Raw genomic sequence first — 7,825 nt, 5'->3', positions numbered from 1 at the left:
GTCGGCTCCGTAGGAAGAGTACGCAGTTCAGGAATCGGGGCCGTGTCTGCCGACACCTTGCACTGTGTCGATGGCATCTGCTTTGGCGTTGAGCCTTCCTTGTCGTGACGGACTCTGGAAGGTGGCCTCTGCCCTCGGCACTCCGCCGTAAATGTCCCTGTCAGGGACCCTAGACCCACCTCGCCCGCTCCTTCACTTGGCAGAGGAAGAACAGCGGAGGCCCAGGGAGCTCGGGGGTCCTGGGCCTTCTCACGCCGGTGCCCCTGGAAGCTTCCCGCTTGAGCCGGAGAGCCCGCACCCCAGCGCTGCCACTGAACGGCGTCCCGCTTACCTTCCATGCGCTTGTTCTGTGTTAGAGATATTTGTGTACCTGTCTCCTCTTCCCCCACCTGCTCTAGTTTAGTAAAGCTGTCGCCCAGTCCAAGCTCGCTCTGCTCCCTGCCGGATGCGCCAGTGAATCAGAGAGAAGGTGTTAGGGCAAGGAATATGGCTTTATATGGAAAGCCGGGAGGCTGAGAAGATGGCAGACGCGTGTCTCTTAAAAACCATCTTGTTGGGGTCTGGATGCCAGTTTGTTTTACAGAATCGGGAGAGGCTGTGAGGAAGCAAAGTGAAAGTGCCATCAGTCTTGCAAAACATTGGGAATGACAGGGCTCTAGTGAGGGGATATATTCATTTCAGCCATTCACAGGGCTGGGTAGGGCACAGGGTCTGCCTGTGAGCTAAACATTCAGGCAGAGGGGCAGGGTTCCCCGAGGCAGGCTATCCTGTATGACTATAATAACAATAGCAACAAAAAGCAAAGGTTAAAGTCAGAGAAACAAATCTAACACAGAGTCCGATTTAGCTCTTCCCGGTTATAGATCGAGCAAAATTGAATACAGCCAACGTGATGGGGGCTGGGCTAGTGAGCTGGTCGGTGCTCTGGGTTGGGGAGAGCAGGAAACAGGAAAGAGCGAGAAGCAGATTGCTGCCCTCAAGTAGCTTATAGGGTCGGGTAGAGGCACCCCCTAGGTGGCTTCGAGAAGGGACTGGGTGAGCCCCACTGGTAAGGACGGTGGACTGTGCCCAGGGAGGGAGTGCAGGCAGGTGGGGGGGGGGGGTGGGGTCCCCAAAGAAAGAGAACCAGGCATATCTTTCTTGAGATACGAGAAGCCACTTTAGGCCTAGGCTGTGCTGTGATCCGAGTCTGGCCACAGTACTTGCCTTTGCGGAAGAACAGGCCTCAGGAGTTAATGATTTTAAGGAAACAAAAGAATGTAAGAGCAAACAGCTATTTTCAGGCTAGGAAAATAATTTAACCATATCAGAGATAATGAGTCAGTCATAAAGACTCCCAGTTCTGCTTCAGCGGTGAAGATTAGTGTGACACGTATTCTTGAGGTGTTTTACAGGGTCTGAGTCCGCTTGGGCAGTTGGCACCGGACTAACTGGAGCCAGAGGACGGACCATGGGGATCTTGCCAGCTTTGATCAACTAAGATCCGGACTCCATCACCCTGGGATGACTCTTGGCTGATTCTCTGCTAAATTCCTCTTTGCACACGCCCCCCTCATGAATATGCATGTTCCTTTAGCTTAAAACTTCTCCAATTTTGCTTTTCTGGGAGACACTGCTTTGGGAAGTAACCCTGATGTTCTTGCTGAAAGTAATAAATCCTTCTCCCACTTTTTGACTTGCTTGTGCGTTTTACCTTGATGCCTGCTAAAAGGGGAACCCAGTTTTGGGGTAAAAGGAGGGCATTTCAAGTGGAGGGCAAAGGAAGGGAGTGGAGAACACCCAGGTACCTTGGGAGAAATTGATAGTTACTTTTTCTTTTTTAATTGAAGTTTAGTTGATTTATAATAGTGTGTTAGTTTCATGTGTACAGTGAAGTGTTTTAGTTATACGTATATATGTGTATTCTTTTTCAGATTCTTTTCCATTATAGGTTATTACAAAATATTTGTGCAGTCCTATACCAAAAGTCACAAGACAAGATTCCAGAGTTAACCCAACCCTCATAGCAACCAAATTCCGGAGTTGTCTCGACCCCATAGCAGTCTTTGACTCATATTAGGGAAGGTATTCACCATATAGGACCCTAGCCTATCACCTAATGACACCTGTTGCCTTGGCGCACTGACCAATAGATTAGTGCCATTTTCTTAGCGGGAATTTTCCTTGTTTTGGGGTTATAAAAGTTGGCTGTGAGTCGACCAGAGCGTTGGCTCTCCCTGGTCTGCCAGGAAGTCGTCCCACTGTCTTTACAGCATCCATTCTCTCTAATAAACTCTGTCTTCCTTACATTCTGCCTTGTGTCTGGAAATTCTTTTCCAGCCTGCGCTCAGACCTTGACAATATTGAATACAGTTCCCTGTGCTATAAAGTAGGTCTCTGTTGTTTATCTATTTTATGTATGGTATTGTGTATAACTGTTAATTCCAAACTCCTAATTTCTCCCTCCCCCCCTTCCCCTTTGGTAACCCTAAATTTGTTTTCTATGTCTGTGAGTCTATTTCTGTTTTGTGAATAAGTTCATTTGTATCCTTTTTAAAGATTCCGCATGTAAGTAATATGATGGTGCTTTGGCTTACTTCACTTAGTTTGATAATCTCTATGTCCAGCCATGTTGCTGCAGAAGGCATTGTTTCAGTCTTTCTTAGGGCTGAGCATGACACTTAGTTACTTTTAATTGTAGCCTGTGTTGTTCCAGCAAGGGTTTAAGGTGCCTGGAATCAAGGGGATTTGCTGTCCTTCCTGCCTCGTGTCCAGTATCTTGAGAGCCCTTGTTTTGTGTGTTTTATCTAGTTGCTTAGTTGTTTCAGACAAAAGGGTAAATTCAGTCCCTGTTGCTCCATCTTGGTCAGAAGCACAAGTTCCCAGCCACCTGGCTGTTAACAGTTAATGCACTTATCCTGCTTGTTAGTTACATTAGGCTAATGCTGTAACAAAATGCTTATAACCAAATGCACAGGTGCCGAAGGCGGGTCCAGGAGTACCCAAGGGGTGAGTGGCGTCGGGGCAAGGAAGAGACGAGGAGGCCTGTGTCAGCTATGCAGGATCTCTCTTTATTGTCAGAGCTTTGTGTGTTTATATAGTAAGCATATCTCAGAAAAAATCTTTTATGGCAGAGCATATTTTCCCTCAGCATCTACCAGTCTCTTTCTTTCGTCAGGTTTGGCTTGCAAACCCTGTGACTCTGAGGTAAGCATGTGTAAATAACTTCTTAATCTTATATCTTAAGCAAACTATAGCCCTTAGCACCCATACCTATGCCTAATGTCTATGTCTATACTTATGCCTGCTGCAATCATGAGCATTCCTAAGTTTAAAGTGTATACAAAAACGGCGAAACCTCCCTTTTCTCCAGCATTTAGTAGCCTGAGGTGGCAGCCTTTTCCACCAAGGAGTGGTGGGAGGGGACTTGGTGCGGCAGACATGGAGAAAGAATGTGTCAAACCCTGGTTCTTTCCTGGGGACATAGAAACAGGGAGGGGAAGTGGGTGGTAATAACCTAAACATTCCTCTCATTCCTGGTTCCCTAAATGGTGCCCCTCTTCCTAGAAATATTTCTGAGTTTCCCCCAGGGAATGTTCTTCCAGGGGAACCTTGCTTCAGAGGGAAAGAACATGCTGGGCTAATCAAGATTCCTAGTAAGCATAGTATTACAAAGAAACAAAGAACAGAATGTAAAATGGATGGAGATGGTCTGGGGCCTGTCCTTGCGGAGCAGTCGCCTTGCGATTCTCCTGCTCCGAAATGCCCTTCCAAGGAGTTCTCGCCTTGCAGTCCTCCTTGGAGCCTGGTGACCTTGTCACAGCATTGGCTTGTCCAGACGGCTCCCGACACACAGGGACTTCCTTGGTGGTGCAGTGGTTAAGAATCCACCTGCCAATGCAGAAGACACGGGTTTGATCCCTGGTCCAGGAAGAGCCCACATGCCATGGAGCACCTAAGCCCGTGCGCCACAGCTACTGAGCCTGTGCTCTAGAGCCCACGAGCCACAACTACTGAGTCCACACAGCAAAATTACTGAAGCCCATGTGCCTAGAGCCCGTGCGGGTCAAAAAAGAAGCCACTGCAATGAGACACCCACACACCGCAATGAAGAGTAGCTCCTGCTTGCCCTAACTAGAGAAAGCCCGTGCGCAGCAAAGGAGACTCAACGCTACCAAAACAAACAACCAAAAGCCTAAAGGCCTCCAGGGGAGAGGTGTTTCTTCCTCCTCCTGTTCAACTCTGAAAGGCAGACGCTCCTGATCAGCAGGCAGCTGTCCTCCAGGTGGTGATACGGGGACCCAGGCTGCCCCATCTTCCACACAGGACTTCCGAGATGGCTTCCCTCTGGCAGAAGAGGACAGAGCACAGGTGTGCGTCTGGCCATCACTCTTCCGATTGGGTGCACTTATTTGTACACACTGCTCAGGGTGCACTATACCTGTCAACACAGGAATTCTTCCCCTTGGTGAGTGAGTGCACTCAGCAGGCCTGGCACAGAGCAGGGCTCTGGGTGAGGCCCGTCTCTGCCCCTCACTTTCTCTCCCGAGGTTGGACGTTGGTTTTCAGCAGCTGCCGACTTCTCTCTCAGTTCAGGGCACCCACCCTGCCCTGGCTGGATGCCGAGGACTCCACGCTGAGCAGAAGCCCCGCCCTGCCTGGGGTGAGGGCGAAGGTGTGTCCACAGACACAGCCGGTGCTGGGCAGCCCTCGCCCTGCGGGAGGGAGGGTCACCAGGCTCTCCAGGGTGGAGGAATTGGCTGCATTCCAAGGGAAGCTCTGCTTGGAGGATGTCTCCCTGAGCAAAGCAAAGAGCTTGTCTTGGGGGGCGTGGCGTCCGGGATGGGTCAGCTTCCAGGAGAGTGTTTAAGGGTAAGTGGACTTGGCTGTTGGGGACCCGAGGACTCACCTCATTCTGTTCCTTCTCCCCCGTGTGTTATGTTCAGATCTCCCAGGCCAGGGTCGTCCATGGCCCCCTGGCTCCTCAAACCCTCCACCTGTGCCCTCTTGAATCACGACATCCCCATATCCTAAACCTTTTGTCTGAACCTTGACCTTGCTCTAACTGAAAATGGGTGTTCCCCTGTCCTCAAAGACAGCGTCACTCTCTACCTCTCTCCCCTTATAATCCTTAGTGATTTCTATTTTCAGGTGGGTGATCCATCCACCTGTTTTCCTCTGATGAACTTGACCTCCAACCTACCCCAGCCACCCGCTCCTGTGGTCCCTTTTGACCCATGACGTGAATTCTACCTGCTTCCTGAACACAGTTGCAAACACCCATGCAGCAATCACACTGCCTGTCTTTCCAGTCGACCCTCCAGTGCCCTGCCCCAAGAGTCCTTCAGCCGCTGGGGTAAACAGTCTGCTGACTGGTAACTGTTCATCACCATCTCTTGTCCTTCTTCTCCCTTCTCAGCTATTCTGGTGGGAAACCAGCATGTTTGGCAACAATTGCAAATTCCCTCAAGTCTTCTCTTCATCACACCAATAACTCCAGTCGTCCCCCCAGGATGTGGACCATGGGCCAGCTTTTCTCTTTTGTCTTTTTGTGTGTGTGCTTCTGTTCCTCCTGGACCTTGAGTTCTCTCAGAGCAGTGATTGTGTTTCCTGCATCTCTGTCTCTTGTTGCCCAGCACAGGGCTGGGCTCAGAGTTGGTGCTCAATAAAGGTGTGTGGAATGGATGGGTGGATGGATGGGAGATGGAGGGATGGATGGATGGGTGGATGGATGGGAGATGGAGGGATGGATGGAAGGAGGGAAGGTGAGTGGATGGTTGGATGCTGAATGGGTGGATGGGTAGATGATGGATGGATGTATAGATGGATGAGTAGATGGGTAGGTGGGTGGAGAGATGGATGAATGGATGATGAACAGATGAATGGAGGGACGGATGGAGGGATGTATGATGAATTCTTCCCTGTTCCCAGCCTGGTCCTAGAATATGCTGTTTTTTTGTCAAAAAAAAAAAAAAAAAAAAAGATGCCACGAAGCCCTTGATAATGGTGGGAAAAGGCATAGATGGTGAATGTCTCACACCCACTTCAGATCCAGAACAGTCCTGGGAGAGACACCAGCCATCATGGTCTGCTGGCTGATGAAGGGGGCTGGGGCCGGGGGTTGGGACAGAGAAGGCAGCTCCTCCCGTCTCCCCTCCCCCAGTGTTTCTGCAGACTCTGGCATCCTGGTCCCAAGCAGATGGGCTGGCCTGGAACCTCTCCTGCCCAGGTGTGCACTGTGGTGGGGAGATGGGGACACTTCCCCTGCCTTCCCCCACCTCGGCTTCTGTGCCCTTCGCTCTCCCCGGGGCCTCCCGCACGGGCAGCCCCGGAAAGCACCTCCCCGGGTACCTGGATCACGCTGAGCGCCGCCCCCTGCGTGAGGATGGTTACTCTGTCCGCTATCAACTGCTACGTAGTGATTCCGACAGGAAACACCCACCAGGCTGAAACTTGGCCCAGCACAGCAATTCCTGAAAACACATTTTAAAGAGTCGATATTTTTGTAAGAGTGCATCCCCCGCCGCACTCCAGCCTCCCCCAAAGAGACGTGCACTCAGGACTCCAACCCTGCGATGCCTGCCCAGGTGCGGGGAGCCTGGCCCCTTGCCACAGCCACGCCTCTGGCTCGAGCCCTGTGCTCAGTGCCCTCCCCCCGCCCCGGCACCGGGGCACTTCCCTAAGCGGCCCGGTTCCCAGGGCCCTGTCTCAATGGGTGGTTGCCCTTGGGGGGAAAGGACCCCTTTTCTGATGACAAGAGTGACATGTGTGTGACTCCAGAGGGTCACATGCTCTTGGGACTCAGCAGCCGTCTGATGGGGACAGCACAGCTGGGCCTCCTGCTTGCAGGAGAGGGAGTAAGGACCTCTATGCCTCACGAGGGTTGGGTGGGTGCCTGGCCGTCTGCCAGGAGGTGTCCTGGGAACCCCTCTGATCACAGGGGAGGAAATCACGGCGTGGCTGGAGAGTGGCAGAGTCAGGATTCGAACCCCGGTCGGCTGACCTCACCCAGGACACCACGATTCTCCTTCCTCTTGTCCTGCCCCCGCCCCCTCACTGATCTCTGTGGTATTTCCATACAGCCAAAGTTCATGCGCCCACGAAACAAATACTGCCGAACCCTCGCCGTGGGTCAGGGGCTGTGTTGGGGCCGGGGATACAGACAACCAGGGTCTCTGCCCTCAGAGCGGGGGGAGGTACCCCTTCCAAGGCAAGTGCGTGGGAGGAGCGCACCGTGTCGTAACTCTGCTGAGCGGTCACCAGGCGGTGTGGACAGCGCGTCGTCTCATCCCTGAGTGACCTGGCCTCCCTAAGCGTGGATCCTAGACCAGGCGTTAGGGGAGTGCGTTTTCCCCTCCAGACTTGAGGCCTGTCTCTAAGTGGGGTGCCCCCTAACCCTAGCTCACAGGTCGGCTGTGAGGGCCCAGGAGGGGTGCAGACGAAAATGGTCCCTCCCTTCCTTCCATCCATCCTTCCTTCCTTCCTTCCTTCCATCTTAGTTCCCCAACCAGGGATTGAACCCATACCCCCTGCAGTGGAAGCGCAGACTCCTAACCACTGAACCACCAGGGAAGTCCTGCGAAAGTGCTTTCCAAACCGGGATGGTGAACGGCCTTGGAGCCCTTCCTGCCCAGGCAGGTGTGGTGCTGGCCCTGGCCAGGTTAAGCCACTCAACGTGAGTGACCCCCAGGGACCCCCCCAGACCCCTTCCTCCCGCTAATCGCTCTTCTATTTCTATTGTGATGGGTGCCTTGCATTTCTTTACAGCATCAGTTGTGCCCCTAAACGATAGGGTTTGGTTTGCGCGTTGTACACATGGACTCCCTCCGAGTGTATTCCTCTCCCT

Source organism: Hippopotamus amphibius, chromosome 13, assembly GCF_030028045.1.
Source record: "Hippopotamus amphibius kiboko isolate mHipAmp2 chromosome 13, mHipAmp2.hap2, whole genome shotgun sequence".
In the NCBI taxonomy this organism is placed as follows: Eukaryota; Metazoa; Chordata; class Mammalia; order Artiodactyla; family Hippopotamidae; genus Hippopotamus; species Hippopotamus amphibius.
Note: the sequence above shows the minus strand (reverse complement) of the source record.